The sequence below is a fragment of the Lepisma saccharinum genome, chromosome 15 (assembly GCF_977018435.1).
Source record: "Lepisma saccharinum chromosome 15, izLepSacc3.1, whole genome shotgun sequence".
Lineage (NCBI taxonomy): Eukaryota > Metazoa > Arthropoda > Insecta > Zygentoma > Lepismatidae > Lepisma > Lepisma saccharinum.
The window spans coordinates 71,225,196-71,251,437 of record NC_139243.1 but is presented as its reverse complement, the minus strand read 5'-3'; the positions used below and the strand labels follow the sequence as shown (position 1 = coordinate 71,251,437).

At 38.6% G+C, this 26,242-nt stretch overlaps 1 non-coding gene across 1 annotated transcript; it reads right to left on the bottom strand.

Moving 5' to 3' along the window:
- Positions 1-21,585: 21,585 nt before the first annotated feature.
- Positions 21,586-21,660, bottom strand: TRNAR-UCU (transfer RNA arginine (anticodon UCU)). Its single transcript has one exon. It is a non-coding gene; the product is annotated as a tRNA-Arg (tRNA).
- Positions 21,661-26,242: the final 4,582 nt, after the last annotated feature.

Below are 26,242 nucleotides of genomic sequence, written 5' to 3'. Positions count from 1 at the left end.
TAATTGGGGGGTGCTAAGCAACAATTTCATACCATGTCCCTTTGCAAGACAAGAGCTTTTTTTCTTGCGCTGTTTTTTGGTTAAAAGACTGTCAATAGTTTTAAGAGATTTAAGACCTGCATAAGGTATTTGATACATAACACCCTTGGCCTTCATTGTAGGTTTATTATATACATATTCACAACCCCCACCCCAGTTTTTGTTTGGTGCTCATAGCTATGGTGGTTCCCAATGCTGCTATTTTTTCACTTAAAGAAGCATCTTTGCTTACAAATCTGCCAAATGCAGCCTCTTCTAATTTCTTGTCTGCAACATGTCTCTTGTCAAGATCAGAATGTGTGTTGTATGCTATGTCATGGTCTCTACAAGCAGCATCTAGGGGATTTACACCAGGATCACCTCTGTTTAATCTATGGTCCAGTTTTGTGCCTGGACCACAATACTGATAGCCTGGAATGTGTAGTTCAAATGGCAACTTGTTTATAATGTCATTAACAAGCCCCCGACCCTCAGAAACATTCCAAAATTTAGGTGGTAGAGTATTAATAATTTTTATAAGATATCCAATCCCCTTAGTGTCATTCACTATAAAATTAGATAATTTGGTGCTTATCATGTCCATAATTCCAACCTTTTCATTGTAAAAATTGTGGTTGCCAGCATTTTCCTCCCCAGCTATCACCAGCAACCTATCTACAAGTTTCCTGACATCATCAACCCAGACAAATTCTTTGGGCAGGGTGTTGTATTGTTTGATTCCACTGCCAGTCTTGATCTGTGACCATATGGGCTTGATTAAATTATTGTATTTTGCCCCACTGCTAGACTTGACTCTTTTTTGTGTGGGATCATTGTTCTGGTATAGAGCATCTGATTTTATTAATATTTCTTTGTAATGTTCATAATCTTGATCTGTATAGCTGCCAGGCCTTTTCCTAGTCATCAGTTCCCACAACCCAGGTGTTCCGGGGTACTTAACAAAACCACCTTTTTCTCCAAGTCGAGATTCTGAATAAACAATTATATCATCTCCCATAAATGTTACTCTGAAATTGCCAATTCTATGTATGATGCTCCCATCAAGCTCTGTGTCAGCATATAAGCCAAAGACCTCATCTTTGTTGTCTTTAGGTGTGGTTAAATATTTTTGTGCAAGAAGACCCAATTCAATAGGATCCTGAGTAGCTTCAATTCTTCTAGGAGCAACAGGACTAGGTGTATGAATACTAGAAAGTGGGGTGAATGGATAATCTAATATGTTCCTAGCAGCTACAGGTACAAGCTCCGTGATCAAATCTTGATTTTGCTCTGTAACAGTTTTGATATTCTTACCTAAATTATTAATAGCATCAATGACAGGCTGTTCTGTTTGTTTGTGTTTTTCATAAATTCCACGGTTCTCTGATTTCCATCCCTTAAATCTTTTTACAAGATAATCTCTTAACTTAAGATCATCAATGACTGGTCGTTTCATGGTTATTTATATATGTTTCAACGTCTAGAAAATCGTTAATTTTGTTTCTATATTTTCCAGTATTAGGTGTTCTTGTCATATCAATTGTGACAAAGCCATAACTGTCCTGGTTCCAGCACCTGCTGCAAAATTTAGAAAAATCATTGTAGCTCAAGTCCCCACCTACATATTCATCATGTATGTGTTTGAGGTTGGTATGATCTTGATGAAACACACATATAAAATTGCTGTTGTCTCGGATCAGCTGCTTCGGTATTTTAGAAAAAGTCTGTGCCAGGTAGAAGCAATCAATGTTTTTGTGTCGGCCCTGTGTAAAGAAATTTCTAACCTTGTTTTGATTATCCAGTATAACGTCATCAAACACAACAACAGAATTATCGAGACATTCATCGAGTGGCTTAACATCTGGTTCAAAAGTGGCAATATCCAATCCATCATATAGCTTCATCAGCTGCTGATATTTTAATTGTTCCAAGCTCTTAGAGAAGACATACAAGTGCCTGTTTTTCCAGTCTAACCAGTTGGGTGCCAATAAAAAATTATCAATCATTAGTGTGGTTTTACCACAAGCAGATGGCCCAACAATAAGACACCTAATATTATCAGGCAGCAGCACTCCATTTATCTTATTCTGCTGTTCAGGTTCTGGCAGCCTCTTTATAACATCCCAGGTGCTCATATTATCACTTTGTCTGCATCGATCCAGCTGTTTTCCGGATGACCCAGCCATTTGACAAATAACTTGTTGCCTTTTCTGCGGATGATTTTTTCTATGAGATATGTGTCAGGCTGTTTAGTTTTGCTGAGCTCTTGTTCATAGAACCTGCCTTTGAGAATTTCTCCTCGGTGATCTTTTATTATATATGTGTTAAGGGTCCCGGGTTTAACTTGAACCACTGTAAATAATTCGGTGCTCCAGTTTCTTGTAAAGCCTCTTTTGAATAAGTGCTTATATTTGCTGATTCTTACTTGATCCCCCACCTTGTATTTGGCCCTTCTTGTTGTTGGCTGGTATCTAGGATAATAAACAGTCCTGATCAATTTTTGCTCATCAGATGAAGTTACTTCAGAGGGTTTCATGTTGATTGTGGAATGGACCGAGTTGTTATATTTATGTAGAAGTTCTGGTAGGATTGTAAGCCATTTATAATTACCTTGGAGGGTAAATTGTTTATACATAAGATTTTTTAGGGTTCTGTTGAATCTCTCTACAATTGAGGCTTTGAGATCACTGTAACTCGAATAATGTTTTATTGCCTGGCTTTTAATAAATTGTTGAAACACTGAATTATAAAATTCTTTGCCATTATCTGTTTGCAAATAGCGCGGGGATCTTCCTGAATGATTGATGATTGTCCTGATGGCTTCTGTAACACATTTTCCAGTCTTGGATTTGAGTGGCACAGCCCAGGCAAATTTTGAAAATGTGTCTATCACAGTAAGTAGATACTTGTAGCCCTTGTTGATTTTGTCTAAGTTTTTCAACTGCCCACTTGCCATTTCAATCAAGTCGCTCTGCCATAAATCATCTATGCCTTTTGTGACTACTGGCAGTCTCTTATAATTATGTCTGGCTTGTCTGTGTAATTCATCAACAATAATTTGTCTAGACATAATATGTAAACAAGAATATTGCAACTATGGGGTGTTCAGCAGCTGATACTGCAGGATTTTCTAAATATAATTTGTCTCCAATATGTATTTTAAATTCCAGAGAGCCATCATCTTCAGTATAGGCTGTTTCTAATGTATTGGGGTCTGTAAAATCCTCTAACTCTACACTGGTGATTTTTGGTTTGTTCTCAGCATTTGTTATTGATAAGGTAGGGTAGTGGTGTGCCTGTGGCTGATGCCAATATTTGATCTTGATTGGTGTCAGTGTGCCCCCAACAAAAAACTGGTAATAAAATTGTGCAGGGGACAGCATATATATTTTGCCACCTGGTGTAAATGGTGAATCATATTCTTTGTTGGGGATGCTGTACAATTCAAGAATTACTGAATGTTTTGGATTCTCGATTATGCCTGTTATTTCTTTTTCTGCTGTGAGCAATCTGCTTGTTACAGATTCAAGGTGCTCATTGATGGTCCTAACAACATCATCGTGGCCTGGCTTGATCTTTATGTCCACAATAAGTTTCTTGTATTGTTGCACAATCTCTTGAAGCTGGGTGGCAAAAACAGACAGAGCATTTGCTTGATTGGATTCCATGGTTCCTAGCTGTTGCTTGATATTAGCTACAATTTGTTGCAAATTTTCAACAACTGCCAATTTTGAATTTTGAGCAGTAAGATCATGGACCTGTCTTCTGATATCCTCAAACAGGGCATGCAATTCATTAATATGTTGATTGGTTGGTAGAGTGGCCACTGTCTGAGTGAGTTGTTTGATCTCTGCCTGGATATTCTTGATATCTTCTGATTTCAATATGCGATTCACAGCTCTCTTAATATTTTTAAGTTCCTGTGATGTAGGAAGATTTGATACTGTATTTTGCAAAGATTCAAGTGCCAATTTCACATTATTTAATTCAGAAGCATCAGCCACATTTTGCATAGCATTTTGGAGCAGGGCTATATCTGCCTGAGTGGGTGTGGATTGTTGTAAAATTTCAAGCTTTGTTTGGATATCATCGATCAAGTGATGAAAATGAGATAACTCAGATTCAGTGTTGAGGTTTTCAAGCTTTGTGATCTGTTGCTGGACACTGACAAGTGTATCTACAATCCCAGGCAGGCGAGTTTCTTGTACATTTGCCAAATCACTTTGCACTGCTGCTATGGTACCTTCAAGATGGGTTATGGTACTTTGAATTTTTCCAAAATCTTCATATGTTTCAAGTTGCAGCTTAATGTTGGCAACACTTCGAGTTATTGCATTCAAAGCATCAGAAGATGGCAAATTGTTCATAAAATTTTCAAGTGTCTCAATTTTTTCTTTAACCTCGGCTATGGCATTGTGCAGAGGATCCAGGTTAGGTATCTGGAGTGACTGAATCTGTTCCTTTAGAGTGGAAATCACTAGATCAAAATCTTCTTGTGATTTTATGCTTTTGACAATTGTTTGGAGTTGTGTCTGGACATTATTTATTTGCTCATCCAATTGTTGTTTCAATTGCTCGGAATTGGTGGCCTGGGTCTTAAATTTGGCTTGAAGAGCTGCTACAGCTTCTTCTAAACTTTGAAAATTATCCAATGTAGCCAAATCAGTATATTTCTGAAGCAGCACTTTGAGTTCGGAATCAATTTTAAGAAGAGGGTCCATGCATTGCGATTGCAAATTTGTAATTTCTAATTGAAGACTGGCATTGAGTGTGGTTTGTAAAGCTTGTAAATCACTTCTTAATTTCTTGACTCTGACATCAAGCATCAGAATCTCATCACTGTGATCTTCATGTCTTGTATGGCCAAATATATCATTAGGCATTTTGTTTTACTGGTTATTTATTATAGAGTATCTGATTCTTAATTCTATAAAAAAGGGTATAAGCTTGTCATAAGATCCAGGGACCTCAATATATAAGCAGTCACCAGCAGAAACAGTATATACAGTGCCAGAAACCATGTTTGAGTGCTTAATTCTGTAAATATTTCTCCCTACTGAAATCTTGACATCACCCTCAGGGGTTGTAATAAATTGTAATTGCCCACCTACAGGTAATTGGTAATGATTTAAATTATTGTTAAATATGTACAATATTTTGCCTGTTTCATCATCATTATCTGTAAATATGCTGTTCAGATGAATAATTAACAAGCCACTCAGTTTAGACAGCATATCAGAAGAGGGTTGTGGTGTGGGCAGCTCCATAATAGCCTGTTTTTTGAACCCAAATAAGTTCATAGGCATGTTTATTTATTTCAAATCATGCTCTGTAATTGGGCATTGTTTCCCATTTTTCAAATCACAATGACCCCAAGGTAAAGTATGTATGCCACATGATAAAATGCATCTCTTGTCATCATGTGGGTCCAGAGCCACTTTTCTTACAATATTGCTAGTCAGCAAGTGATTCTCACTCTGAATTCTATTTTCTGATGTTCTGATTGAACTCTGTGATTTGATGCAATTTTTATAATCTTCAAATACAAGCTCTTTTTCCACAGTAACTCTGCCAACGCCCTTGGCCTTTTTGACAACAGCACTACATGTTTTAAAACTGTACACCTTGGCACTTAACCCAGCAAATTCCACAATAACATCGCCAAGTGTCTCATCTTTTAACTTGCCAGGCACCTTTTTGTTGTGGTGTTGTTGAATCTTTGTATGTTCACTGGTATCAAAATATTGAAACAATTCAGGCTGTGACATATCTTGATAAACATCTTCTGTTTGAATATCAAGAATAAAACTATCCGTGTCCATGTACAATAATTTTACACGATCACCATAAAAAGGTTTCAGCACATCATAATACAATATTAACATATGTAATTTGGACAATTCCAATATCACAGCCCCTACATAAATAGGTTTATCAAATTTGATCTTTGTTTTCATCATGTTGAAGAGTGCCATGTGCTCATCATAAATTCTTCTATAATTGAAGTTGGGCTTTGCAACCAATTTTTTGCTCCGGCTGGGGTCAGTAATTATTTTAACATCGGTATGTTTTCTGACATTTTCAATTGTTTTGCCATACACTGAATTCACCATCAATTTAAACAAGCTCTTATCAAATTGGCTCTTTGCAGATGTTCGAAGCTCCGTGTTTGTATCAATATAAGGTTTCAACCATTCTGAGTGCCTGAACCTCAAAACTTTTCTAACTTTGGTCACTTGAACACCATGCTTCATCAGGAACTGGAGGTTTTTGTAATATATGACATATCCCTGTTTCGGCTCCAGAGTCATCATCAATTTCTTCTGTTTAGAGCCAGGTGGGCACCTAACCTCGGGAATTGGGGGCAGATCAGAAAATTTATTGTGCAAATAATCTGGAATTATCTGATCAACCTCTAAGAAGAGGCCATATTCACTGTCATCAAAATCCTTAAGATCCTCAATATTGAAATCTTCAACCCACTCAAGCCCTGCATATGGCAGTTTTTGCATCATGGCGTGACCATAGAGGTTGTTTGCATCTACATACAGTATATAATTTGATGGCCGTGCTGGATCATAATCAGGCATATGCTTGTTATTTGCTCTGGCATATCTCTGGGAACATTGCACCATCCCCCCTCTTATACATTCCTCCATAAACAGATACTTTTCTTGATCTTGGATTAGATCCAATTGCTTTTTGGTATTGAAAAACGTTGCAGCCCATGCTAGACCAGGGGCACTGTAAAAATACACTGGGTCCAGTCCATAATTTTGCATAGAAGATTTTCTGAATGTTTGCAATATATCAGTTGAGAGAGTGACATCAAGTTTCAAATAAGCCATGTGATAATCACCAAATGTCTTGCATTTAAAACTGTTCCACATCAATTTGGCATGGTGATAATCTTCATCAGTAATTCCAGATCCTCTGATTTTGCTATAAAATGCTTCTTGTGGTGGCAGGGAACACTCATCAAATTTAGAAAAATCTGTAACATGGTCGTATGGATATACACCCTTCCGCCTAATTAATTTCAGCTCCTGATCTGGAAACAATGCACGTGTGATTTTCAAGTGATCATCAGGTAATTGAGAGGCCAGTGTAGCCAGGCTAGCAGGTAAAAATCTGTAAGAATCAAGAAATCTTATGTGAATAGGAACACCATCAACTTTAATTATCTTGCTAATAGATATATATTTTTCATCATTTTCAGCTAAAATGTTTAAATTCTGCTTCTCAAACCCCTCGTACCTGATCAGATGATGGAAATCATAATTGGATGCTCCATGGCAAAATATGGGGATAAATCTTGGTCTCTTGATCTGAATATTACAGCTATTACACAGGGCCTGTTTATATCGACCATCTGTATGAGAATGGTGTTTCACCTTGATATTTGTATCTGAAAATTCAGAATCACATACCGGGCATTTTTCTACATTGTTGAAATCTTCAATCTGTTCCTCTGTTAAAGGCAGCATAGGCTTTGATTTTAATAAGATGTTAGATGCTATGTCACGGCACACATTTTCTATTCTATGTGCAAATTCTTTGATGGCATTTGGTCCCATGTATAAGTGTGGCTCACTAGCTACACCGTCCCGTATAACTATATAACAAAAGCTGGAAGGTTCATGTAGCTGGTATGGTGTAATTGATGATTCTTCTGGATCTGGGCTACAGAATGCAAGAGATTTGAGATTCGATTCGAAATCACAGACAATATATGCTGGGTGTTCCAACAAGGCTTCATACTTTTTGAATTTGCAATTTTCACTTGGATTGGGCATCACCATATGAACAGGTTTATGGTTGCCACAGTATTTCAGATGCTCAATTAACTTGTTTTTAGCAATTTCTGCATTCTCTTCACAAACACCATTCACCATTTTTCTACCATCAAATACAGTTAAGCATCTTCTACACAACTTGAATATTGTATGAGTTTTGTCTAGTTGTGTTCTCACTAAAGCTTCAAGATTATGTATCAGAGTATAATGGTATGTATCATCTCCTTCAATTAAGAGCAGATCAATCGGAATAGCAGATTCATCATCAATTGTACTGATTCTGAGAGGTGCTATCGGGCAATTGCCAGTGGAACAAATAAATACATTAATAGATAATTGTTTGCCATTGATATTCCTGGCCCTTTTTTCAAATTTATCAATATTCTGAACTGACATTGGATATTCCAAACCCTCCATTACATCATCAAAATCGTGCTCATGCTGTTTGTAATAAGTTATTCTCTCAGGATTCCTTGAAACTGGATACAAAGCAGCTAATATACACCACAAAAAGCATTTCTGGTCGGTGTTTTTTATATTGACCACGGCTCTTTTGTTTTTGATATTAGCAGGCAATGGCACATAAGTGGATCCTTGTAATGGAGTGAATTCAGAAATATTAACATAGAGCTTGTGTGATGAACCGCATAGGCTCCATCCTGACTCTTTTGCCGCAAATTCAGAGTGTTTGATATTTAATTGATCTATCAAATTGCCTATTATTTTGTCTGAATTTGAATTTGAATATACAGGTACAGTTTCTGTTATGTGGGGCTGTGTAAATTTTGTGCCGTTTGGTTTCTTATATTGTACAAACAATTTGAGGGATAGCTTATAAGAGCCATTTTGTGCATTAAGAATTGCCTGCAGATCAGAATTTATACTGTTCAAGAAATTCTCAATGCCACATCTTGGCTCTGATACAAACCGGTGATCTCTTAATTGGCCGTTAAAACTGCTACGGATGGGATCATAGCGTGGCTGCTTTGCTGCTCTGGCATTAAGAGGTGCTTCGTGCCTTCTTTTCAGACCAGATGTAGATGGTTGAGAGGGCAATGCAGAGCAAGTATCTTTATGTTTATATGTGAAATATTCCATGTTATATTTTCTATTGCATTTGGGGCAAATTTTTGTGGGAGTTCTGCATTTGTCTGGATTACAAATCTTTTGGTGTCTGGCCCAATTAGAGCTAAATATATTTTTATTGCATTGATTACAATATTTTTGATTCGGCATTTTTGTTGTTGTTTATTATATACAATTTCCTGGGTTTCAATTCAAAACTTTATACTGGATAAAAAATATCAGTTGGGTTCAGCACTGTGATTTGTATGTGTGTGTATGTGTGTAGGTGTGTATACACTTAATATTTCTGGCTTTGGTATTTATATAAAATTTCCTGGGATTCAAATGTAAAGCCAATAGCCCACAAGTGGAAAATCATTCACACTGACCCGGCGCAAATACCCGCACGAACATGCATATCTTGAATAGCAATAACCTTGTTATGTATAACAGGCTGGGACAAATATAAGCTTGACTCTAAATATGAGTGGATTACAACAAATAACAGATTTTATATTGTTCAATATGAATTTAAACCAGTAAGTATGAGAAGCACTGTATCAACACGTCTGTTCCCCTCAGTCAGTCTCACAATACTGGCTGATGCAATATTCAGGAATTTCTGTAAATACTGAGGGAAAAAATCAATACTAACGTCTCGGGAATTGCGCACATTGCCACAGAGGGGAAACATGCAAACACGGACCAATTCTAGAGGTATGCTCTGCATATTGCATTGTTTTAATATTGGATAAGCAAATTGAATAGTATCCAATTGAACTTAAACCTGAAGTAAATATGTATAGGTGGGTATGGATACAAGTTTATAGACTGGCTGATGCAATTTTTGTAAATATTAACAAATTTGCTTGAGGAGAGTTAATACTTTAAAAATTACAAAACTCTTGGGTTAGGCAGGTGATACACTTAAACAAATGAACATGTTGAACAAGTTTTAAGTATAAACAAATCAATCTGAGGAAGCTCTTCGTTTCTGAAAAATTCCCGAGGGCATTTTTACAAAAATCTTGGATTAGACAAGATTCCGCACTTGCTCAAAAACTCATATGCTCATGTTAAGCAAGTTTTAAGTGTAGCAAAGCTGCTTGAGGGGATGCTCTTCCTTTCTCGCACTGTCCGTACCACAAAACCCACTACTAGCATGGGTGTTATTTGTGTTTGTCTATTCCCTAATTGTATTGTATCGCGATTAACCAAATGTGTCGGCGACGCTAAGTAGCATAAATCAAATCAATCATTGATTTATTGTTTAATTTTGCCTAAGCAACCTAACCTAACCTTACCATAATGGTGTCTGGGGCTACTGTGAATGGTTTTTGGGGCTACCCGTGGATGGTTATTCGATCGTACATGATTTTTGGGGCTATGCGAGAATGGTTTGTGGGGGTATCATTAAATGGTTTGTGGCGCAATGCGATCACGAACCACAATTTCAAACCCGGGGAAAAAATACGAAATTAGTAACATGAAAGTAGGTATTTTTCAGTTAAGAAGCTTGGAAACACTGCATACCATCGACAAAACACAAGCACGACGTGCGATGAACCATTACTCTCGTGCCATATTGTATGTTTGGGAAGCAAAAAAAAAAACGAACAACAATAAGTACTCGTAATGTGAAAAATGGACATTACTTCCTTGAGAAATTCATAACAACACCTTAAAGAATGTTCCGCAATGCAGAATACGTAAGTAGCAATGTAAAAATGTACGAAATAAATAAGTTATAGGTGTATTCACCCGATCAAAGTGGTAACGATTTTTCATATTCTGAGGTAGCTTCTGATGCCACTTTCAAATATCTGCCTAAACTACATTTTTGGACATTAAGAAAAGATACCTAAATCTTTTAGGGCACCTCTTAAGCTATGGCTTGACAAATATTTTTTTAACAATATAGTGCATATGTATGTTGGGATCCAAATAAGGGCCACTAATAGGAACTGTTAGTTTCATAGCAAACAGATATTTTGGAGGATTGATACAGTATTCCATTTGGATGAAATCAGTCAAGACAATTAAATATGTCAGCCTTATAATATTGACATGGTTAATATACCGAGGAGATATTCAAACTTGAAACATCCACAAAAATAATGGGAAAACAGAAACTGTGAAAAAACTGTATGAAGCAGAATTAAAAGTGTGTTTGCAGCTACTGTATGTTGTATAGTAGCTATACTCTGGTGCAACCTATCTTGACAGTGACGTAGTAACAGCATTGCAAACTTCCATCGTTGATACTTTCACTGTCTGCACTAAGAAAAAAGACAAACAAGGGAAAGAATTTCAATAGTTTGAAATGGAAGAGAAGGAAGTCCAACATGTCGCAATGCGAGGTTTCTTTTAGAATGGAATCATGTAAAATAAAGAGCAATTAAAACAAGCACGATGTATAAATACAAGGAAATGAATGGAATCGGATAATGAATACCAGATGGCAACGTGCCTTTGAACGGAAAGTTCGGGAGGCTTCAGCACAAAAATATAGTTACTTAATGAAAACACGTTACAGCGTATACAGAGCATATAAATGTGTTAAAAATATTAGATACTTAAAAACTTGTTGAAATGTAGAGTATTTGGCACCATTATTTTGTTACAAGTCAAAGTTAAAATTATATATACTGCTCAGCAAAGAAGAAAAAACCACCGGAAAATATGCGAACTAAAATCCACCCCCACTTGTTTCTGTCGCGGTGAACGGCAGCAGACGAGAATATGGGGGAAATCCTTCTTTTCCTCTGCTCTCAAATGGCATGCTGTTGCCATGATGCCTCACAGCTGTTCTCTGACAGACAAAATTCTGGCGGACCTGCCGTAAAACGCGATGTTCAGGATGGCACGGTCAGTGGTTGAAGAAGTATGGATAGCGTTCGTGACGATTCCCAATTTAAATAATTAATAACAATAAAATCTATTGTCATGGTTGTGATTCTTACTATGCGATAGTAAATATTACCATATAAGAAACAGATTTTATCTTCAATTTAATTATTAATTATAATTATATCCTTAGAGACAGTGGCGGCGATTGGGGGGACCAGGCCAGAGGCGCTAACTTAAGATAAATTTGGGGCGGTAAGGTTCGCATAAACAATATTTATGTAAATAAATAACCCATCAAATATACACACAGCTTACATTTTAAAAAGAAAGACTACCCGGAAAATTAATTTCTTTCTTTAATTTCGAAAGCACTTTTTTTTACTGTTGGCACTTCATGTTCAACCTTATAAAAATTACCAATAGTTCTTCTAATCAAACACTTGTCAAAGTCGTCTACAGCAATTCTACGCTTTTCGGCAGACCTGTGCTTCTTAATGAAAGTGTCCGACACTTGAACTGCAGCCGCCGCATGCTTTGTAGCTTGATTGAGCAGATACTTGTAACATCCTTCTCTCGATTCGTTGTCAAAAAATTTAACAACATTCGAAATCACCTGTCGGCTCTCACTATGTACGGTTTTGCCCTTCATTTTGGTACAAACAACATACACAACAGACGCACTCGAACTCAATTGACCTTTCGTTCATGTAAGTTTGGCAACATTGAAAGGGTGTCAGAAGTCCAGCAGTCTTTGCTACCCCACACCTCCCACCCGACCCAACCCTTGAAGAAACAAGTTCCGTTCCTCCTGTGTGCTTTCTCTGCGGACTCTGAGACACAACTGTGATGGAGAGAATCTTTCATGCTTTGCGCGGAGTGATACAATGGTTTCGCATCAACCTGTAGTGCGGTCCCAGCTGACGTCACTGTCAAGATAGCTTGCACTTTAGTATAAAAGTAAAGTTCCCCATGCATATAGCACCACGCCATGAAGGCACATTCAGGGGATATGGGGGTAGGGTCCAACATATTCTTCATCTCAGTCATTTTGAAGATAATGTGAACAGAACCAAACTCCGGCTGCCTCTACCCCGCCCCCCCCCCCCCCCCCCGCTTCCAGGATACATTGATTTAAGGGTGGGCGAGTTCCAGAGAAGCTTTAATTATGCAGGGACAAGACTGGAAAAATTCTCACCTTAGATCACCCACCCCAAGATTCAAACCCAAGTCTTCTGCATGGGCAGACAGACCGCCTGTCTACTTTTTTCTTTACATTTGTAATATCCTTCTAAGCAGTAGTATCCCCACTTTTTCTCTCTATTTTCTCAATTTTCACACACATCAATTTTCTCTATTTTTTCTGTATTCTCATTGGAACAAACACAAACATCCATGTCCGAACCAGGGACACCTGGCATTGCAGCATGCTGTGCCAACCGCTCTGCCATTAAGGTCGACTAAACCACCACAGCTATCAAGTATTAGCAGGGTGGCTACAAACAAGCAGAAATGAAATTCCCTGACTTTTCCAGGTTTTCCAGGACAAAATTTACATTTTTTCCTGACAATTACAAACTAAACAAAATCGTTGTTTTCGCAAATAGAAATAATAAACTCATACAGATCCAAGTATGGTTTTGTTAAGTACCAATATTATCTTCTATGAAATTGACTTAATTTCTCTATTCTCTATGATTTGAATTCAAACTGCAAAATAGTGAATTTTGAAAATTATTACAATTCAAAGCTAGGGAAGGATTACGGAATTTTGTCATATGCAGTAAGTTTTTAAAAAAATACTTTATGAGATAAGAGTGAAGAGTCAATGATTGAGAAATACAATTTGTAATTTATCAGTCTCCTTATACATTCTCGGTATTATACAGGTATGTTGATATTTCCACTGTTCGGAATCCTCTGCTTGTAAGAACCATGAGTCCAGACTCATTTTTCAATGCATAAAGCTACTTCTCTCTTCTCTGTAAAGCAAACAACTTAACTCTTGCATATAAGTGAAACAATTGAATCGAACAAAATAAAGTGTCATATTTTCTTACATTATCAATGGGATTTCTGCTTCAGTACATCCAAGTGAAGTACTGTGAAACTGACAACATGCAGTTATACAATTAATGCTGACGAACAGGGTATGTAGGTATTGGAAATCTAACCCAAGGAATTTATAGAATTCCATTGTATAGGTACCTGATTTAGCTAACCAAACATTAAAACAGGACCACTCTAATAATAAAAGCTTCTGAAAGTTCATATACGAGGGGCATCCTGAAAGAAGCTCCAATGGTGCCTATACACAGCACTAGTGGTCAGAGAGCGACACACACACATACACACACACATACAGGAAAGAAGAAGTGGCATGTAGTTGCAATCTGGTACAGTTGCAATGCAGCCTTTTAGGACAGTTCTAGGTTAAAGATTGCAGCTCTCATACAGTCTCCCACCGACTGCGATGTAGCCTACATTGCATGCTCAGATTTTGGCACAGAGCCACCAGCAATCGTGTGAGGAGTGCAGACCTGACGTCGTGAGTGATAGTATGGTCAGACGATGGTGCAGACAATTCACGGAAGGAGAATCGAATGTGCACAACCCCATACAGCTGAGTACACACGGGCCCTTTGCATCACTTCAGGTGAGAGATCTTGGACCACTCCCTGTACAGTCTTAGAAAAAAATACCTGGGCCACGGGACGTAGAATTTCGTAACGTCTTAAAGCCTGTTGTTTATGCAACCCAAATAACAAAATATTCGCTTAAGTTTGCCTGGTGATTCTGAGTTCTCGGGAAGGATTGAGCTTTGATAGCATGAGTCACATGACTCGTGCCCCAGCCACAACAAACAGCTGGGTGCTACGATGCCTCCAGAAGAAAATTTCAGGAACTGGTTTCTTGACAAGAGCTACTCGTAAGGAAATACTATTCTTTCAAGTGATATTAGAGTCATTGTCAAGAAGGTTCGCTGAAATGATGGTTCTCATCACAGACCACATGCCACACGTTAATTGTTTAAGTCCAGTTCATGCACTGGACCTACAGATTAAAATGGGATCCGAACCAAATGCCTTTCTATTTGGTATTGAATTCGGAAGCCTTTCATTACATGGCGAAGACGTTACCGCTACGACATCAGAGAGGCAATGGAACCCCTTGAGAAAGAGATAAGCGAAAATGCTACGTGACAAACCATATTTGCCCGTAAATTTTAAAAATAAGACAATATTTTGTACTGACAGTTTCGAACCGTGGGAGAGGCAAATATATATTTTTGTACCATCGTCCATTTCACGAGTTTATAATTCTTCCTCATCGACACGATTAACGCGAGTGGTAGAAGAAAAGCGAAGTAAAATAACTGAAACAGAAGTAAAAGGAAAAAGCTAAATAAATTTTATTCATAATATTCTGCAGTCACTTGAGTTGTATTCACGGGATGCTATCTTTAAAGAAAGCCGTGGTCTCTTCCTTGTCTCTTTCGCTTTCTTTGTGCTCTTGCTTCCCCCGTCACGATTGGTCTAAAACTAATTAATGCGACGTTAATTAAACAACCCAAACAACGAAACAATGCACAATCAACTGCACAAAACAACATTCCAAATGTTTTCGAATCGGAAAACAATTGAGATGCTGTAAAATGACTTAAGATGCAGTAATAAAGTGGGAATTCGGTACCGTATAGAATTAAATCGGTAGAGATGTTCGATTTGATTGGATGTTTGTTATTTAGATTTGCTATTATTTCACTTTTGGCAAATAGCGACGATGAAGATGAGTGATGCTATGATGAAATTGATGAAGGGACACTTACCAAGGACACCCACGCCCAAGTCGAGATTCTAACCAGGGAACCATGGCATCGTAGCGCGCTGTGCTAACCACTCCTCCATGGAGTGGACATTATAGCATATTTTGTGTGCTCAATTGGGATCAATCAATGGACTGAATAGGCATATTATATGATTAATAAATTCATATCATAATACCACGTCATATTATTCGGCACGAAGTAACATCAGACACATTCAATCTTGCATTTTTGCCTTTCAACTAATTCTTTGAATTCAGGTTAATCACAACAATAAGATAAATTATGAAGCAAATGATAGTGAATGTGGGATATTGACAGTTATTACGAATTACCTGACAGAAACAACATTAAGCAGGCTCGGTGGTCAAGCTCATTAAGTGATTGACATTCGATATCGTTGCCAAAGTTCCCGGGTTTGAGTACCGTCCTTGTCGGGGGTGTTTGACTATTTCGTCATCAATTTCATGTAATGGTCACTCGTCCTTATCGTCGCGATCATCGAACAGGGAATAAAAATTATAAAAATAAATACGATGGAAGAGTACTTATTTCATATCTCACGAAATCTCCTACAAAACCGGAATATATAAAATACATGTATATTCATTCACATACATTTTCGATTTCTATATTTAACTAATCGAGACCGAGAACGGGAGAGCAATTTTCAATTCGACAAACCGAGAGACAGAGAAACTGTCAAGTCTCGTTTCTTCTTGGCACCTCCGTAATCGAGTTGTTCTCTTTGTCATTGGCTTTGTATTGGCAATTATTGTCATTATTCTTCCCCTGCAGGTAAACCATAACGATGAATTATGATGAAATGAAGCAGATAAAAGGGCAAGAACAAGAAAGTCATGCCTGTTCGGGACTCCAACCCAGAACCTTATCTAACGAGATTTGAAATTCTGGAGAAGGCGTCCGTGTTTCGCTTGGTTTTCTCTTTCCTCTACTTCTCTTATATTATCATACATGTATAATAAAAATGGATCTGATATGATATGTTGCGATTCATAATTGTGCTGGTTAGATGCTACAGATGTGAACTCCAACCTGCAATATATTATTCCCTTTTGTTTCGTATCTGGTTGAACATGAAATTTTCTTACACTGTGACAATTTCTTTCTTAGTTTTGGTTTGGTGCACAGATATGCTAATCTGGACTCGACCTTCAGTTTAAAGTGGGATACTAACCACTATGTGCATCCACCGTGTATCAAACCCGGGATCCCCTGATTACAAGGCGACGACGTTATCACTACGCCATCGAGGAGGCCCCATGACAAAATGTTATTCACTCGATCTCTACCATAATTTATTTCACCATTTACATTTTCGTTTTCTTCTTCTTTTTCTTTTTGTTAACTACTCTTATATAACTCATTTTGCGTATTCGAATTTCTTCTTGTTTCAGGAAAAAATAATACATGCTAGCAGTATAAAAATCCCCCGTTCAAATAGATAAAACGTTCACTCTCGATAACTAATTTACATGTTTATCACTAACATAACCATTAGGAAACTATTGAAATGTTAACTGATATAACTGCAGATGAAACAATACTTACAGCCACTAACGAAATATCTATTCTTGTGTAGCCTCACAGACAACAAGTATCTGGTGAGTCATTCACCCTTGGTGACTACGGGCGAAGGTCACTGAACTAAAGGGTGGTGGCAAGCAAGCAGGCTTCTGCTCTACCAAAGATGAGGTCACGTGTTCCAGTTATCAATGGCATACGAAATAAGGAGGAACACAGCTATCTGACGTATGTTTTGGTCCCGTCATTGCACGTAGAACACTTTATCGTCGTGGCCTTGAAGTTCCCTCAGGGCACTCCTACGTAAAGGCTTCTCAGCTAGAAGGATATCTTCCCCATTGAGTGGAGGAAAAGTAGGTGCGTATAGAGGTCCTTCAACTTTCGTATTCTTTTTCATTTCAGAACCCGTGCTGTGTCGTCGACTTAATCCAATCTATCCGATGTAGGTTTTAGGTTCTGTTTTTGTTCGGTTATTTCACGTTGTCTTCCTGCTTCTGTTATTCGCGACGAAGGTTCTGGATTCGATAATCTGGACAATAACGGGATTGTGTTGGTTGCTTGATTTGGTGTCTTAAGTCCACTTTATGTCCTGTTAGGCTAATCGTGAATGGACCTACAGTTTAAAGGGAGATCCGAACCACTATGTTCCTCCACCGAGTATCGAACCCGGGATCCCTTAATTACAAGGCGCCCACGATCCCACTGCGCCATCGGGGATTGTGTTCGAAACGAATGAATCAAATTTGAGTGATATGATATGCAACCATTGGAAGACTATTGAAAGAAAAGCTATGGGAACCTGCCTGTTTTTCTACTGCAGACAGGAAACCATAAACATGGAAGAGAAGCTTATATTCTATGAAACCTGATGCTATGTGCTCGAATACTGGCTAAATATAATCCATAGAGGCATAGCAACGTTAAACAACCTCTTATCGGTAACGCGTCTGACTACCATGCTCAAGGTCCCGGGTTTGATCCCCGGCCGGTTCAAATCCGGGAACTTTTCTAACGATGGAAGCGGCCCCGGCGCCCACCCAGCGTCGAATAACATGGGTACCTGGGGAAAACCCTGGGGGGTAAAGGCGGTCAGGGGCGTGGTGCTGATCACATCACCCCCACTCACGACCGGATCAAGAAAGTGTGGGGCGTTACCCCCACACCCCCTATACGCCTTCATGGCGTGGTGCTATGCACAGGGGAGCACTTTACCTTATATGATACATATAGGTTTAAAAAGGTCGAAATACAAAGATTGTGTGCGCCTCACTCATGGCGTAGTGGTAAGGCCTTGTAATCAAGGGGTCTAGGGTACGATACCAGGTGATCGCACATAGTGGTTCGGATCCCACTTTAAACTGTATGCAGTTCAGATTAGTCTATCTGTGCCGGTGACTCAGTCGGTAACGCGTCTGACTAACATGCTATAGGCCCCGGGTTCGATCCCCGGCCGGTTCAAGCCCGGGAACTTTTCTAACGTTGGAAGCGGCCCCGGCGCCCACCCAGCATCGAATGAAATGGTTACCTGGGTGAAACCCTGGGGGTAAAGGCGGTCAGGGGCGTGATGCTGATCACATCAAACCCACTCACGAACGAATCAAGAAAGTGTGGGGTGTTACCCCCACACCACCTATACGCCTTCATGGTGTAGTGCTAAGCACAGGTGAGAACTTTACCTTTTTTTTTGCATAAAGTGGACTTACAACAAAATTTAAACTTGCGATAAAGATTATGATAAGGTATTAAAGAATTGGGTCTGACACATTTTTTTATTGTTTACAAATGACATTGTTAACTAATATTCTTAATTTCAGTTTCAAGATGAAATCGGCTACGAAATAAAAGGAGTGGGTTCATATTTCTGTTACGAAATTCCACTTTTGTAGTAGACCTGTGCCACACTAAGATGTGACATAATAAACAAATCTGAGACACTTTCAAAGTATTATATTGCTATTTACGTATTTGGGAACAATCTTTCAATATAATACTTTTTGGATGCGTCAAATCATGGTATTTAATTCCTGTTTTAGCAGCTTTAAGAAACCTGATTTTTTTGGGGGGTTACAAATGCCCTTTCTGCTCCCGTCAAGTTACGCCTATGAAAAACAGGAATTCAAAGTAAAAGACTGTCCCGACTAAATCGGGAGACACGTCTGATAGATTTACAATTGGGAAAATCATAATTAAGCGTGTAGTTGAAAACAACCTATTTTCATATATTGCATGCAGCTCTACTTTTTCTGCAATGTGGATCAAGAACTGGGGACGTGGAGAAGCACAACACTCCACGTAACCAATAGTCACGTGACCCTCTTTGCTTTCCTGTCATGTTGACCTTCGCGTGGAAGACATTTCTCCGTGTTAAGACAAGCAAAATCACCCGATCATCGAAGGGTGCAATATGTGTTGCCTACCCTCCTGCATTACTTGCTCCTATTAAAGCCTTATGGGGAAGAACTTTTTTCCATGACTGTACATCCCTGGCCTTGAACAACGGTGGTGATTATGCCGAAAATTAGGTTAGGACTCACTGTTACTAATGCAATAAATTACAACTGATATTCTTCTTTTATTTATGCCTAATCGGTAGGGGCCTTGATAATTTTTTTTCAAATTGGTGTATTTTCTTATTTTTTTATTTTTTACTATACGGTGTTATTTTTTCAAAAATTCATTTTAGCGCATTTTCTGGCAAATATCTGAAATTATACCTTGACGGTGTTTTTAAACTACTGTTTCAAATTGTAAGTCACATGGCCTACACCTCTTCGTGAGAGTTTGATATCTTGAAAGTTATTTTGGAAAAGTTATTTTTCTATTCCCCTCTTTTAATTTTAAGGTAAGGATTTTAGATAATGGAATTTTCCCAGTATATACTGAAGGGTGCATAATGACCAGAAGTGGCGACGCAGCCAAAAAATTAATCAATCAATCTCACGTGACATCTACCGATATATATGGCACCAAAAATTGGCATTATCTTTTTTTGACTTGTTAGTGTTACGTTTCCCAAAATTCGCGTTTTTGTTTTAGAACATTTTTCTGCCAAATATACCGAAACTTAATACTCCATTGTGCTTCTAAACTATTATTTCAAATTGTCTCCGTATTTTCGTGACAGTTTGATATGTTGGAACAGATTTTTGAGGAAGTAAAAGCAAAGTGCTCCCCTGCACTTTTCCATAAAGGTGTATAGGGGTGTGGAGTTAGAGCCCCACACTTTCTTGATCACGGCTGAAGGTAGGGTGATGTGCTCAGCAGCACTCTCCTGGCTACCTTCATCCCTCAAAGTTTCCTCAAGGTACCAGCTTCATATGATACTGGGTGGGCGCTGGAGCTGTTTGAATAGGTGGAAAACATCCCAGTTTCCCCCCGCAGGGGATCGACCCCGGGTCACTTGCATAGTAGTCAGATGCCCTAACGACTGAGCTCCATTATTACTCGCTCGACAAATGCCGATGGTGAGCGCTTAGCTTGGTAATTCAAAACATATCTCGTGCGACAAATACGAAGATGTGGCTCCCATGTGACGGTAGATACGCACTCGATCTCCTGTTATAACCCTGGCACTTTGCTCTGTGATGTAAATGGTTTTGATAGAAGTTGAAAAAATCGTGGGAAATACATGATTCAATGTGGCTGTCGGAATTATTCCATGTACGTATAACTCTATAGTTTACTCTTGAGTAAAATGTTGGAAAACTTGCATGTTCTATGTACACAAACATGGTCTAGAAAAGACAAGAATGTTGGATTTCATGGAATTTTTCGTTGTTTTAAGACATTTCTTTTAAAAAAATCGCTAAAAATGCCAACAATTCGCATTTTATGCCAAATTGGCATTATTGCGATATTTCGAACGGGCGAAATATGTGTCCAGACATTACTGCACATTCCTAAACATAACTTCACAGCAATTACCATTTTTCATGATTTTGGTGTTTGCGAAAAATCATTGTTCCTACTAAATGAATATTACTTTCTGGCCACCCTTCGTATAAATCAGTAGATGGAAAGTGAAAATTTAGCAGGGCTCGCAGAGAAAAGTCAATTCTTGAAGAAAGTGATTTGCTTTTATGATTGAATGATTTGAGTAAATATGATATTAACATATTTACGTATTTATTATTAGTATTTTATTTCATAATATTGGACATTAACCTTACTCAGTGAGAGATTAATGACCATCTCTCACGAGTTTAAACAGACAGGACAGAGTGTGGCGTTAATTTCATTGCAATACTAGTGTTACAGTAAATTTGAGGTTGGGAGCATACACTTGCCAATTTTATAACGTTCACCAATGCAGATTTATGTTTCACTTTTTCCTGATAGTATTCAATATATATATATATATATCCCATTTTGTTGGATTCTTCTTGATATCTAAGAATAGTGTTTGAGTAGCTGTTTTAAGTCCACTTTATGCACAGTAATGCTAATCGGGACTGGACCTACAGTTTAAAGTGGGATACAAACCACTTGTGCCTCCACCGGGTATCGAACCCGGGACCCCTTGATTAGAAGGCAATGACGCTACCACTGCACCATGGGGGAGGCTCTAAGAATTGTGCAATGTCATTGTAAACGTATGTTAACTTGTGCGAAACCAGTAATATCTCAGGATGATGAAAGAAAACCTTCGTAAGCACTGCTACATTAAATAAGGTGAAGTGAGCCAGAAGAGTAATAAAATTCCAGCAGCATATTTGCAGTCTAAAGCTCTTCTTGTTTATGCATGAGATTTTTGTTGGATGTTGCAGTCCATGCAATTTCTGTCGCATGTTGTAGTGAGATACTTTGTCGGGTGGCGATATTCGACAAAAATCGTATGTATCACTGGAACCTATTTGTTTCCATGTTCCTTCAATTTGCCCAACAAAATGCCTTACTACGACGTCTGACAACTATCGGACGGCGCCACCCGCTCTTATCCCCTCCACCTGTTAACAAGTCCCCTTACTACTCCCAGTAGGGACAAGAAAAAATTATAATTCAATGAATTATCCACGTAATATTTACTCCCCCGATGATACCATATGGTATCACCAGAGTAAGATCGTACTCGCCCAATTATACCATATGGTATCATGGTGCTGATTACGAAATGAATGTGCTTTTTGGACCTTCATACTCGGGTGGAAACTCTGACACAGGTCTGGAGCAAGCCTGGAAAATTCATATTGATGACCAACCTCCCCCCTCTCCCCCCTCTCTGCAACATATCCATGCCACATTTACGAACAGAGTTTCACATTTTGGCTCATTATTCAACTTGTATGGCACCCAGGAACATGAAACATGTTTCATTCTCTTGAGAAATGTCCAGTCTTTGACAAGAATACTAAAGTTTTCGCCTTCTTCCCAAATAATGGGAGAAGACAGGGCAAACTCAAGATTTTTGTTTTTTTCATTGAAATTCGGGGGTCGCGCCCCCCAAACCCCTTTCCTCGGTTAGGCGTTTTGAATTGTACACGGTTACATGCTCTGATGTTTTAGCTGCAAAACAAAACTTATCCGAAGTAGATTGCTCCCATAGTGCCCGAGTTATAACAATTTTCTGAGCAATATGCAAATTACCTATCTTTCGTAAAAACAGAGTTTCACATTTTGGCTTATTATTCAACTTGTATGGCACCCAAGACGATGGAACATGTTTCATTCTCTTTGGAAACGTCCATTCTTTGAAGATAATACTAATAATAGCGAGAGAAGAGGGGGCAAACTCCAGATTTTTATGTTGTTTTTTTTCATTGAAATTCTGGTCCCCCCCCCCCCCAAGCCCCTTCTTCGGTCCGGCGTTCTGAATTGTACACGGTTGCATGCGTTGATGTTTTAGCTGCAAAACAAAACTTATCCGAAGTAGATTGCTCCCATAATGCCCGAGTTATAACAATTTTCCTCCAAAGAGTGTTCAAATTTAAAATTCCCGCCGAGAAGCCTGGGCGAGAGAAATTTCTCTCTCTCTCTCTCTCTCTGTCCTCCTGCCATTACTGGTTTCTGGCGCCGTGGTTGTGTTGAGCATAAAAGGGGTCTAAAAGTTGAGGCCGAAACTTATGAACGAGATTTCCTGTTCCCGTGCAGAGTTCTACAACGATATATTTAAATAAATAAATTAAAAAAGAAGAAAAAAAAAGTCAATGAAGACGAAATTCCCTGACTTTTTTCGACACCTCAAATTCCCTGACTTTTCCAGGTTTTCCAGGTCTGTCGCCACCCTGATTAGTATAGAATTGCAATCCACAACACTGGGAACTGATCAGATATATTAACTGTTACACCATCCAGCAAGAGTAGAATTTTTCAGAATATAGTATCTTAGATAATTTAATCATTTGTCCCGCACTGTGGTTGTGCGGTCATGCTTTGGGCTCCAGCTATCGGACGTGTGCAGGTTTGAGTCTCCTTGGGGAAACGTAACAGCTTTTCTCCTGAGATTTCAACCTGTGTATGAGACTGGTGAACACTCACCATCATGATTAAATTGGAGAGCTACGAATGAGTAGCGTAAATTGGTCATGAAAATCTACGACGACGACTGGGGGTTTGTCGTGCTGACCACACACCACCCTGTTTGATGATCTCTCACCTCAGAGTAGGATCAAGTGGGAGTGCGGCCGGATGTCTGTAGGTAGGCCTGGGCGCTCAATGGTCTGTTGCAGCATGGGTTATGTATGTTTTTAGTTTAATCATTTCAAGGTTTGAGACCTTGATTGTCAATTCTTCACTATGTTAACAGAAAATATTAAATAGTTTTTGATTCAGTGAACTAAAACAATACAAATTGAATGTTCCAATATATTACTATCAGGGTAAAATGTATTTCATTTATAAAATACATATATTTATAAACATAACCTTAAAAAAACCAAAAACCGAATTTTGCCCGTTTTTTCCTGGGTTTTATCTGAAAAGACAAAAAACAACCCGCCAACAACAAAATGCCAACTCTAGGGTGCAGGAAAAGATGACAAAATGCAGGCTGACAACCAAAAAAGTATATATAGTCCCCCCCTCCCTTTCGAAAACCCTGGACACGCCACTGTATACATTGCTTGATCCCACAAAAAGAAGGGGATCAAATGGCAGGAAATTAAAGGACTATAAATTCCAAACTAGAGTGAATATTCCACATATAAAAAAATATGGGTTCTTATATATATCTAACAATATCATGTAACACATTTCATCCTAATCTGACATGGTGGAGTGGACACTCATGGACAATCTTATGTGTAACCCTGCAGCACTGGTGGCACAATACAGAAATTACATGAATCATATATCTTAAGCAATAAGGTCCAATCTTGAACCTTTGTACTCTCATGCTCATTTTCAATCCATGTACTAAAATTTACTTCACCTACCTTTCTCCAGGCTCTGCCACTTCACTTTCTACTTGGTCAGGATTCTCTACACTATACTTCATGTCTTTATCTTCACTTAAAATTAATTCACCATTGTCACAATCTTCAGCTGGCATTTTTTCAACAAATTGTCCATGATCACATGGATAAAATCCTTCATTTTTAGGAACATTTTGTCCACTAGGAACTTCCGAAGTTTTGCCTTCAAAGTGCATCCAACTATCACCACTCACACTTTCCACTTTACAAACTGACATTTCTTTCATGTACTCACTAGATAGTTTGATGTCAAGAGAAGCATCTTGTATGCACTGCTTAGATGGTTTGATGTCAACAGAAGCATCCTGTATGCACTGATTAGATAGTTTGATGTCAACAGAAGCATCCTGTATGCACTGATTAAGTAGTTTGATGTCAACAGAAGCATCCTGTATGCACTGATTAGATGGTTTGATGTCAACAGAGATATCAACATCAGGAGGTTCCTCAAATAACTCTGTTTCAGTCTTGACACATGGCTCATCCGGAAGCCACACCTTCTCCAGAGATGTTTGTTCACAAACTAATGGATCAGCACCTTCTGTTTCAGACTCAATGAGCACTTCCACAGAGGAGAAACCCGTATCAGACATTAGAGCAGCCAAATTTTCTTGATTATCATGAGACCAGCACCACTTCTGAAATACAATCACAAAGAGGGTGGATTAAAATCACGACTTTAATTTTTTTTAAAAAAATATTTAATCAGATTTTCTTTGTCAGTTCATGAATTTAAAAAAAAAAATCCCACACAAACTTCTGCACACCTTATGGCTTTGACTTTCTAAAAAAAAATTGATGTCAGGTTTCATACACCCTAGTGCATCGTTTCTCAACCTATGGGGCATGACTCACTGGTGGGTCCTGAGAGGGCATTTGGTGGGTCGCGAAGTAGGGCTCGAAAAATGATTTACTGTGTCTTAAAAACCTTTTTGTTTTAACAATTTAAATTCAACTCATGTTGCACGTAGTCACATGCATGTTGAGTTAAGGTGTCACTTGATATTTCCGACCACCTTTGTGTGTGTGTATGTGGTTGCCAAGAGGTTGCTATCGAGACTGCTTGGATTACAAAGCTAGCTGCATAAAAAAATGTTTTCAATTTCAGCATGTGCATGAGGGGAAAATCAAAAATTATCTATACTTTTAACATAACCCTCCTTACGTTGGCCACATTGCTTTCTGCCCTCGGATGTTATAATGTTGTACCCTTGTGGTTATGTCATAAAAGTTTGATCTTAATTGCTCCATTTCTCTTTCTTCTGTTACAGATGGATCATGGCTGCTCTACAGTAAGTATCCACCAAGGAGGAAGAGAGAGCAGTGATCCGATTTCTCTGGTCGGAGGGTGTGAAAGGGGAAAAAATTCATCGTAGACTGTTATCACAATATGGGGACAATGCTTTATCATGTAAAAGTGTTTTTTCGTGGATCGAGAAGTTTAAAAGTGGCCAGAAGAGTGTAATGTACAAAGAGGGAGCAGGACGCCCGTCAACCTCCACCATGGACGACAAGATTCAGCAAGCTCAAGAGATGGTTCTGGCAAATAGGCGAGTTACCATGAATGAGGTAGCATCTTCTTTAAACATCAGTCATGGTTCTGCCTATCAAATCATCCACAATGAGCTCGGCTTCCGTAAAGTCTGTGTGTGATGGGTACAGCTTACTGCAGAACACAAGCGTGAACGTGTTCGCATCTCCCAATGCTTACTCAATTGCTTCAACAGAGAAGCAGA